Source organism: Acinonyx jubatus, chromosome D4 (assembly GCF_027475565.1).
Source record: "Acinonyx jubatus isolate Ajub_Pintada_27869175 chromosome D4, VMU_Ajub_asm_v1.0, whole genome shotgun sequence".
In the NCBI taxonomy this organism is placed as follows: domain Eukaryota; kingdom Metazoa; phylum Chordata; class Mammalia; order Carnivora; family Felidae; genus Acinonyx; species Acinonyx jubatus.
Window position 1 is genome coordinate 32,190,837 of NC_069391.1, and position 11,278 is coordinate 32,202,114.

Here is an 11,278-nt window from a genome sequence, read left to right on the forward strand (position 1 = left end):
ACTATCGTGTACGTCCCAGAATGCTCGGGGCCATTACAGAAGGCAGATGGGATTCAGAATTCACAGCACCAGGAATATCAAGGATCTTTCTGGAGGAAAACATGTTAGCTGGGCTTTGAAGAACAACTTGAGTGGAACCTAAAAGCCTTCTTTATGGGGCTGGGGGAGGCACACTTGTTGGAAGGTCAGCGTGATCATGTTCCCCCTCCTCATTCTGCTCCTTTAACCACTAGAGACCAGCCATGTTCAAAGTCAGTGCCCAAATGAGAGCCCTTGTAGGACAGGTGGGGCGGTAAAGGCCCCTGAAGGTCTGGGCTCAGGATGGTGCTCAAGGGCTATGGGAAGGACAGATCCTAATTAGGCCATGCAAGAGCCAGCTGGAGGGAGGCAGGTAGTTATGGGCAGCAGAGAAAGAGAAGTTGGGGTAGAAGACATCCCATGGCACTGAGTCACAGGGAGGGGCTGAGGCTCTGTGGAAGCTTAGGTTGCAAGTCATAACACTGTGGCTGCATCCCTGACTCCGGGTCCTGTGCCAGGAGGACTTCCCCATGCCACTTACAAGCCAATGACCTCGCTTTGGGCTAGTGCCTGGGGTGCTTTGAGATCACAAGGCACATCCATTGCCATTATCTGCTCATCTTCACAGCAAATCCTACAAGGTTCGTACTACCACTCCCATTTCATAGGTAGAGAAACTGAGGCTCAGAATGATGCATTGCTGTGCCCATGCATTTGAAGCTAGATCTGTGTGACCTTGAAGCCAGTACTTTTCTCAGTGTTCTGTTCTGTGCCATAGTACATGTGCCAGGTGTTAGAGATGGAAGAGTAAGAGAGTGGGAAAATACAGGTCAGAATCCCAACGAGGAAAACCTCTCGAGGGGACTTAGGGCTCAAAAGAGAGCTATGGCAGGAGACAAATTCCCGCCCGACTGCAAGTGCTGGGCTCCCATGGAGCAAGCTTTTATTCTTGCCCAGTCTGCTGGAGGGACAGAGAGTGTTCAGGCCCAGGCTGTCTCCTTCAGCCTCCAAGCACGTCCTCCCCCCGCCTCCCCATCCATGTGGCCGCCAGCTGGTGGGCTTGAGAGTGCTTCCCGGCTCTGCCCCCTTTGCTTCCAGCCTTTACTCAGCCTGGTCTCTCTGGCTTCTAGCTCTTTCTAACCATTGGCTTTGGATTAATTATTTCTTTGGGCGGTTTTTCAGAGTTCAGCTGTCAGAGTATCCACAACCAGGCCTCAGTGTTGATTACTGAGGACCGCCTACCCAGGCCTCACATTTGTGTTGAGCCCCTGGTATCTATTTTTAACCTCATCTCGAATCAGGGTTATGCACAGTCTCTGTGAGGCACCGCCAAGCCTTGGAGAAGACTCACGTCGCGCAACTGAAAATTCTGTCTGTTTCTGAGACTGGATCCCTGATGGCATGGTAAATACATTGATAATTTCTGTGATTGTCTTTGGAGAGTAAACAAACATGCATGGCATTGTTCACGTGGTTGAAAAGCCATAATTTTTTAAAAACAAATATTTCAGAGATACTGCGGCTTATTTGGCCCCATTTTTGCATTTCCTCCTTTTTAGTTAAAGCTCTGAAATCCTTAAAGATGGAAATGCCCTGGAATTCTCTAGACCCGTGAGGAGCCCTGGTGCCCCAACAGCCCAGTTTTTTGGGAATAGGAATCGGATGGAGAATTCTGCCTCTTGCCTTCTGTCCAGATCTTGGTTAACAGAACAGTTCCCAGCTCAGTCTCTAGTCAGTGCTTCTGCCCACACCGCCACTGCCTTCATCTGTCTTCTTCATCTCTCTTGGACTGTTATTTAAACATTCTGGAACATGATCCTTCTGTCACCAGTTTCTTCCCATGCACTCCATTTTCCACACTGCTCTTACAGTGAAATCTCTATAAAAAGCACATCTGATCATGCCCTCCCTGGCTGAGAACCATCAGTACCTTGGTTTTATTCCCAGCTTAGTTGGGGTGGGAGGGGGGGTCTTTGCTGCTGTCATTGCCCAACATGACTTCTCTTACATAGGAATGCCCACAGGGGACAGCACCCTTCAGTCCCAGAGAAGAGAGGCATTCAAGGTCACTCCACTCGGGGTGGGGGGGGGGGCTTCCCCTCCCTTCCCCCTTCCAGTTTCACCAGACCCATCAGCCAGACAGTGGGGTCATTGTATGAGGCTCTTTCCCAGATCCCGGGGGGGGGGGGGGGGGAGGGATGTACAGCATCAAGATACAAAATCCAGATACTTCTTGTTTGATCCCACACAAGAAAAGGCCCGAGGTCCTCCTAGAGAAGATGTCTGACTTTCTGCTGATGGGTTCCTCTCTCTCAGGTTCTCTTTCCCCACCTGGTTTCCTCTTCAGTTCTCTAGTGTGGTGTCCTCACTGCAGACCTTTGCCCAAGGGGCAGTTCTTCCTCTCTGATTTTGCAAACTTGAGTGACACCTCAGGTTTCAGCTTGTCCCAGAGTGATAGATGAGGGTGGCTATCATCCCCCAGGGTAACTGAGCCCCTTCACATTAGTATATGAGCATATATTGAACTTGCCCATTTTGGAAACCTAGATGTCCTCACTATTGTGTCTGGGTTTTGCCGAGCAAGCCTGGCTTTCATTGAAGAGAAGCCAGGCTGGCTGTAAGTGGCTGCTTTCTTTGCAACTCATGAAGGGTAGAATGGCTTGGATCCGTATCTGATAGAAAGGGGAAACAGAAGGGTGACCGGTTTCCCGACACAGTGAACATCTGGCCATCTTTATTAGCTTCTGAGGGTTGCTATGACAAGTTACTGCACACTTGGTGGCTTAAAACACCAGAGACATACTCTCTCACAGTTTGGAAAGCTGGAAGTCTGAAATCAAGGCTGGCAGGGCCATGTTCCCCCTGAGGGCTCTAGGAGAAAACCCTTCCTTGCCTCTTCCAGCTCCTCGTGGCTCCACATGTTCCTCGGGCATGGCAGCATCCCTCGGCCTGCCTCTTCACATGGCCTTCTCCTCTGTGGGGCTTTCCCTTCTCTCCTGTCTCACCTCTCCCTTGGCCTTTCCCTCATAAGGGTACCTGTCATTAATCCCAGGATAATCCAGGACGACCTCATTTGGAGGCCCTTAACTTAATTAAATCGGCAAGGACCGCTTTTCTAAATAAGATCATATTCATGGATTCTACGTGTTAGGATGTGGACGTATAGTTTGAGGTGAGGCACCATTCACGTCCCTTCATAATTGTGCTTTTACTTTGGTATTTGTCCCTCTACCCTTGATCCTCGATGGTCCTTCACAATCATGTTTTCCTCCCTTTGCAAACTCGTTTTGTCCTTAAAGTATGAGCTCAAACATCACCTTGTACGTAAAGCCTGCCTTGACTCCCGAAGGCACCATCGCGTGTTCTGGCCTTGGGAACCCTGGGGCGTGTTGCTCACTTGCCTGGAAGGTAATTTCCAGCCTGAGTCTGGGAAGTGAAGCTTGGCAGGCGAGTGCACACTGCTGGGCAGGAGAGAGCCAGAGTGTGAGGGAGGGTACAGAGGGCAATCAAGGAGATTACTCTACAGGTATCCTCCCCCCCATTTCTAACCCTAGCCAGAGTCTGCTTCGAAAAGGGATCAAATGCACCAGAGAAGGAGGAGGGAGCTGAAGTTGCAGAGGTCATGAAAAAATCCTACCCTGTCTAAATCTCTCCTTCTTTTCATACAAACTCAGAAATTTCTGATATGGAAACAACCCAATTGTCCATCAGGGGGGTGACTGGATAACAAAAATGTGATATATATATAAGCACACACACATTTACACACACATACAGTGGAATATTCCATATTCCAGCCATAGAAAAGAAGGAAATCCTGCCATCTGGGACAAGGATGAACCTGGAGGACATTATGCTAAGTCAAATAAGCCAGGCACAGAGAGACAAACAATGTATGATCTCACTTATATGTGGAATCATAAAAGAAAAGTTGAACTCACAGAAACAGAGACTAGAACGGTGGTGGCCAGGAGCTGGGGATTGTGGAAAACAGGGAGATGGTGGTCGGTGTTGATTTGCAACCTCAGGAGCTGCTCATGAAATTTGAAACTGGGTGCTGTACACTGAGGGCAAGCAGAGGCCAAAGAAAGAGGCAGGCCACTCCAGTTTGGTAGGTGGAAGTTTTAATGAGCAAGGGAACTTACAAATGAGGCTTCACTTGGATGACTATGAGATGAGTAGATCTCTACACTGGCCCACAAGAATCTTAAACGTTGACACAGAGGACTTAACAAGGTTTAATCAGGTATACCATCCAGATGGTCTTAACAACTCATTGCTCTCTTAAGGCTGTGTCCTTGAAAATGGTCAATGTGTGGAAACAGTGGGCAGAATGTACAGTGGGAGGGGTCAAGAGCCTCTGATTACCCGTTACAGGTGGTCATATCTTCTCAATGACTTCCTCCAACAGTCAAAGGGTACAAACTTCCAGTTACAAGGTGATTGAGATCCGGGGATTTAATGTGCACCCTGGTGACTATAGTTAATAATACTGTATGGTATACTTGAAATTTGCTAAGAAAGTAAATCGTAAGTGTTCTTACCACCCATAAAAAAAAAATGGCAACAATGTGAGGTGGTGGATGTGTTAATTAGCTTGATCATGGTAATCATCCCACAACATATACATGTTTCATCTCATCACATTATACTCCTTAAATGTATACAGTTTTATTTGCCAGTTGTTTCTCAATAAAGCAAGGGGAAAATAAGAACTTCCTTTACGAGGAATAAGGTCTTTCCCTTCCCACCAAAGGTAAGCCAGAAGAAATAATGGCCCTGTCTCACGTAGTTTCCATCTGTGCCTTCTCCAGCTAGCTATAAGGGAGGTGGGAGGCAGAAAATGGCTGTGGCAAAGGAGCAGACTACAGACACCAAAGATATCCAGAATGATGGTCAGTCCTGCTCACCCTCAACTCTCAGGGCCAAAGGAAAGAAGCAACTTCCTTTTGTAGAATGGACAGTGAATTAGGCAACACTGGTTTTCATGCCCCAGTTGCCCATGACCTTCCCTTCTCTGGGCTTCTCTTCTATCCCTAGTAAAATGAGATGGTGAATTAGGTGAGCTATGAGAACTCAGTGGTTCTAGGAGGAGCTGTCATCAAGGACTGCTTTGTTCTTTCGGGATTGACCAGAACACTTATACAAAGCTGTCTCAGCACATGAATCTATAAGATCACAACAGCGGAAATCTCCACTGTCCACACATTTTTGGTAATCACTGGAGAGTTAACAAACATTTGATGGATGCAAGGACAGCGCCAGCCTTTGAAAGACACTAAGGACAAAGAGACTACTCTGGCTGTCAAAGGCCTTATGATCTAATTTAAGGGTACATATCTTTAAGAGTTATCATAATACTGGTCAGACAGTGATGTACACTATGATAGAGCAAGCTAAGAGAAATCCAGGCAGACTTCAGGGAGGAGGTGACATTGTAGCTGGGTTTAAGTGTGAGTAGGAAGTGGGCATGCAGCAAAGGAGAAAAGGAAGGAAGGGCATCCGGGCAGAGAGACCAGTCTTGACAGAATTCTGGTGGTTTAAAGTAAATGGGCTGATGCACCTAGCTATGAGTGATGCCAAGAAGTGAGCCCCAAGAGATAGATTCGAGTCAGAATCAATTATAATGCATTTCATTGCCACTAACCAAAATCAGTTCAAACTTGCTTAAACATTAAAAGGGATTTATTCATTTAGGTAACTGGGAAGTCCAGGAGTAGGGCAGATCTCAGAATTGGTTTATTTCAGTGGCCCAAGAATGTGCTTTAAAATCTGTCTTCTTTCTGTCTTTCTCCTCTGCTTCTGCAGGATCAGCTTAATTCCAAGCTGGTGCCTCTCCAGCCAAAAGATGGTTGTCAATGAACTCTTCCCAGGGTTATGTTCTCCCTTGGGGATAAGCCTTCAATCCAGGAATAGAGAGAGAAGATTGTTTCTGGGAGCTCTCTTAGAAGATTAAGGTAGTTTCTTTTACAGAAGCCTCAAGCAAATGTCTAATTTAATTTCACCAACCTGAATTAGGTCATATGTTCATTCCTGAATTTATATCTATGGCTAGAGGTAGGGGCTATGCTCATTGCCATAGGCCAACCAATCACAAGCATGATCCATAGGTTGAGACTAGAGGCAGCATCCTCCAAATCCAGTGTATTACAAGGTTAACAAAAATCAGGGTAGTCCAAAAGAAGGGGAAATAGATGTTGGAAGGTGCCATAGACATTGTAGACTCCTCAGACCGCTTTGCAGTTACCTGTTTTACGTGTGGCTAAGGATCTGCCAACAGGAGGATGAAATGAACAACAGAAGGTGTTGACTGTGTGGACAGATTGGCTCCTCTGACAGGCATGATGCTGGGGGCATCTGCTTCTTCTGGGGCAACTGTGGTGGAACTTCTAGGTCCATTTATACTAGAAACGTCCTAGGAAACATTTGGGAGTTTCTCCTCACAGTGTGGCTCCTGTGTTTGTTATTTCTGATTATAGTGGGATCCAAACCTGGTTCTTGGGCCTTCCTGGAGATTCTGTGAGATACCTAATATCCTTTCACACATCCCTTTCTGCTCATTTGCAACTAAGAATGCAGAATATTATTACTGACTTCCTCTATAGAGTTGGCTGTCAGGAAGTGACTTTTCTGGAAAGGAATGCAGCCTTTACCCTTTAATGTGTAGAACAACCCATCGATGAGTTTCTAATGGGAAAGTAGTAATGATAGGACAAGATCTTATTCCTCTTTTTTTTTTAAATTTTTTAAATATTTATTTATTTTTGAGAGAGACAGAGACAGAATGTGAGTGGGTTAGGGGCAGAGAGAGAGGGAGACACAGAATCTGAAGCAGGCTCCAGGCTCTGAGCTGTCAGCACAGAGCCTGACTTGGGGCTCAATCTCATGAACTGTGAGATCATGACCTGAGCTGAAGTCAAGAGCTGGATGCCCAACCAACTGAGGCACCCAGGTGCCTCCCCTCTTCTTATTTTTAAAGTAAACTGTTAAGCAAAATCTGACACAGTTAATTGCCTCCTTTTTCTTGATTACTTTCTTCTGGCTCATTATGTGACATTTTCCTTGTGTTCCTCCAACCACAACTGCCCACTCTCCCTTACTATTCTTTGCTGGTCTCTCCTCCACCACTGAACCTCTGGACACTGGGAGTGCCCTATGGCTCTTCTCTGCCCTCTTCATCCCTTCTCCTTAGGAATTCCATGGCTTCAAATAACAGGTATATATGTCCATGACACTTAAATTTATATAGTTACCCCCATTTTCTATTTACCTGTGGATATGTGTATCTAGCCATTGACTTGACATTTCACTTACATGTGTAATGGATATTTAACATGTAACATATTCAAAGGAAAATACTTGTTTTTTTCCCAACTTAGTTTCCTTCATTGCCCCCATTCAAAATGGCACTGCCATCCACTCTGTTGCTCAAGCCCCAACCCAAGAATCATCCTTGATTATTTTTTCCTGTTTCCCCATGTCAAATCTATCAGCAAGTACTGTGAGCTCTACCTCCAAAATGTGTCCTGAGCCCACCTGTTTATTCTCTTCTCCCACGACCACACCGGCATGTATTTCACTTCACTTGCCTCAGCTCTGACCACTTTCCACCCTTCCCCCACTTGCCAGCCTCCTGGGCCTTCTTTGTGTTCTTTGAAGAGCCAGGCTCATTCCTACCTTCTGGATCTCTTCTTTCCTTTGTCTGGAATGCTCTTCTCTTGGATCTTGGCACAATTCTTCCCCTCTTGTCTCTCAGACCTTGGTTCAGATGTGATGTTTCCACTGACATATCCCCTCACCCATGTCACTTTCTATCCCAAGACCCATTTTGATGTCTTTCTATGACGAAGCAGTTATCTGAAGTAACCCTGTTTACTTTAGTAATGCTGTCTCCCCTGTCTGGACAAACGCAGATACTTGCCTGTCTTGATCACTTAACCTACCTAGAAAAGTGCCTGGCACTTAATTGCAACTGAATATGTATATGTGGAATAAATGTGTATGTGTTTTGGAAAAAAAAAATCCCTCTGGTGACAGTTTGAAAAATAGACCTGAAGGGAAGAAATCTATGCCAGAAAAGTCCTCTCTGGCTGGAATGTGCAGCATGTATTGGAGTTGGAAACCCCATAGTCTCTTGTAACAACAAACCTTACAGGATGTTAGGTGAGGTGAATTCACCTAGAATTATAGCCTAGAAATGACTTAGGACATTTCTTCATTGGTTCCAACAGGTGGGCTTCTTTTTCTCTGCCATTGCCTTTAAGTTGAGTAGTTAAAATGTGGGCAAAATAGATTTCTGTATTTGGGTTGCTGACACCACAAGTGTGTGAAAGTGGAATTAGATACTTTTCCTGTGGCAGCTCTTGACCCACAAATCATGGACAATCTCTACGGGGACAGAGCTATTCTCTGAGGGTGTCGTCTCGACGCGAAGAAGCGAGGGGAACAGGCCTGCAGCAGAGTGCACTTCGCTCCGCGAGTCAGAGGTCCTTTTGGCTGGCCTAGTGGTGGATAATGTGGGGACAAGTCTTTTCTTTCCATCTCTTCATTAGCGCACAAAAGAGCACACAGACCTTCACAGAAAAGGGGTTAGCCCGGCTCCGTAACTCTGGGATTCTTCTTTCTCTCTTTACCCCAGAGTCTGAGCTCTCTTGCATTTTTTTTTCAAAGCATAGTGGAAACAGAAAGGACGCTTAGAAAAGAGGATAAAAAGAAAACAGAATAGAAATCTCCTCAACCTGCCAAATTCTTTCCCTGAATCCCATGTTATGCACAATTCATATTCAGTAAACATTTTTTTGAAGACAAATAAAAAACCATCCCAATGGCAATTATCCCCTTTCCTTATTATTATTATTATTATTAGTATTATTATTTTAAAAAATAGACTTTATGCAGTGATTCAAATTCTTAGGGCCGCCCTTTCATTGTGCAGACTGAGAAATTGTAAACCTCGTAATTGGGAGAGCTGGGGGATCTGAAAGAGTGGGGAAACCAGACGTGAGGAGCTGGCGGAGTCCCCACAGATCCACATGGAAGCCGAGTTTTGCCAGTTTGCACGGACAGTCCCTTCTAAAAGGCATATGATGTTCTACTTGGCAGCACAACATAGTAGAAAAGTGTGGAATTAGAAGACAGGAAATCTGGCCTGCAGTCCTCACTGTGCGGGTGACCTTGGGCTAGCAATTTAGGATTTCTGAGTCCGGGGTTCCCTGTGATGCATGGGAGCAATGCTACATCCTACTCTGTGTGCAGTGCGCTTCTGAGAATTAAATGCATCTGTGAGAGTGCTCAGGAAATGGGGAAGACCTCTGTGTATCTTAGTCATTATTTTCTAGTTTGTCAAATCAAAGTCTTAATCTAAAATGGATAAATCTATTCACAGTGAATGTTCATTCATTAGACAGGCTGATTGATGATGAGTTGGGATTCTGGATTCAGACCAGAAGACAGAAATAAACCCACTCTTGATGATATGATGATATTTTAGAGTCTCTACAACTTAATATGACTGAATTTGTACATTTAGTATAGAGCTTGAGTATTAGATGGGGCTAAATATGTGGCTATTAAGGTTTAGTGAATATAGATGGTTTTATCCATTCAACATTTACTCAAAAAATATTTTTGGGTGCAGGGTGTTTATAACAGCGCTTGGCACATATCAAGTGTTCAATAAATTACCACTGTTATTGTTGCTGCTATTTGCCAAGTCCTGGACTGAGCTTTGGGGCTACAAATAGGCAAGGCCCTGGTCTCTCCCCTCTAGGAACTCTTGAATCTAGTGGGGGAGACAGATTTATGACTTGAAAATTATAGGAAAATTAAGCAAGTGGGGACAGACTGACTTGAGTCAGCCTGCATGTATTTGAATTCTCCATTATTTATTAACTGTGTGAACTTATTTCCCTCATCTGTAAAATGGGAGAATCATGGCATTGATGTTAAGGGATCACTGAGTGAGTGAAATTAGATAATCATTAATTCATGTATTTATCATATATTTGTTGAGTGTCATGGTTGGCAAAATGACAACCCCTCTGCCCGCCACAGGTATCCATGGTCTAATCCCCAGAACCTGTGAGTATGTTAGGTTACTTCACAAAGAGGAGTTAAGGTTGCAGATGGAATCAAGGTTACTATTCAGCTGATCTTAAAATAGGAAGATTAATGTGGATTAATGGCATAGGCCCAATTTGGTAACCAAAGTCCTCAGAAGAGGAAGAAGGAGGCAGGAGAGGGATCAGAGTCAGAGAGAGATTTGAAGATGCTTTACTTCTGGCTTTGCAGGTGGAGAAACAAGGCCATGAACCAAGGAACGTAGGTGGCTTCTAAAAAATGAAAAATGCAAGGAAACATATTTTTCCCCTAGAGCCTTCAGAAGGAATACAGCCCAGCCTGCTCCTTGATTTTAGCCGTGAGATCCATTTCAAACTTCTGACCTCCAGAGCTGCACAATAATAAATTTGTGCTGTTTAAGCCACTAAATTTATGGTAATTTATTACAGCAGCCATAGGAAACTGATACAAATGTCTGCCATGTGCCACCAGATTCTGTTCTAGATGCTGGGGCCAAGCATTCAGACACACACACACAAGCACTCACTGGTGCACTCAGATATCCCCTGGTCTTCTGGAGCTTAACTTGTAGGACAATAAACAAATAGACAAAAAAATATATATGTCAGAGCCTAATAAATGCTATGAGGAAAAATTAAAGCAGGGTAAGGGAGCTGGAGAACAAAGGGGATGTTGTTTGCATAGGAGTGGCTGGAGGTCCTCTGCAGTGAGATGGCATTTGAACAGAAACATGGATGAATAAGGACTTGACCCATGTGGATATTTATGGGGAAGAGAGACCTGGAGTGAGAGCTCCTTTCTGAGGGCTGTTTCTAAGAAGGGATGCAGCTATGAGCCTTCAGCACCTGGGGGAATCAATACCTCAGTCCTGAAGCAGGGAGGGTCTGACTTGTGCATCACAGCACCCACGATAGGGGCTGTTATAGTAGTCTGTTCCAGAGGTGATGATGATGTGTATGAGGATGCTTGCAGAAGGGAAGGCAAGAAATAATAATTAAAAATTTTTAATGTTTATTTATTTCTGAGAGACAGAGAAACAGAGCATGAGCAGGAGAAGGGCAGAGAGAGAGGAAGACAGAATCCAAAGCAGGCTCCAGGCTTTGAGCTGTCAGCACAGAGCCCGACGTGGGGCTCAAACTCACGAACTGTGAGATTATGACCCAGACTGAAGTTGGACAGT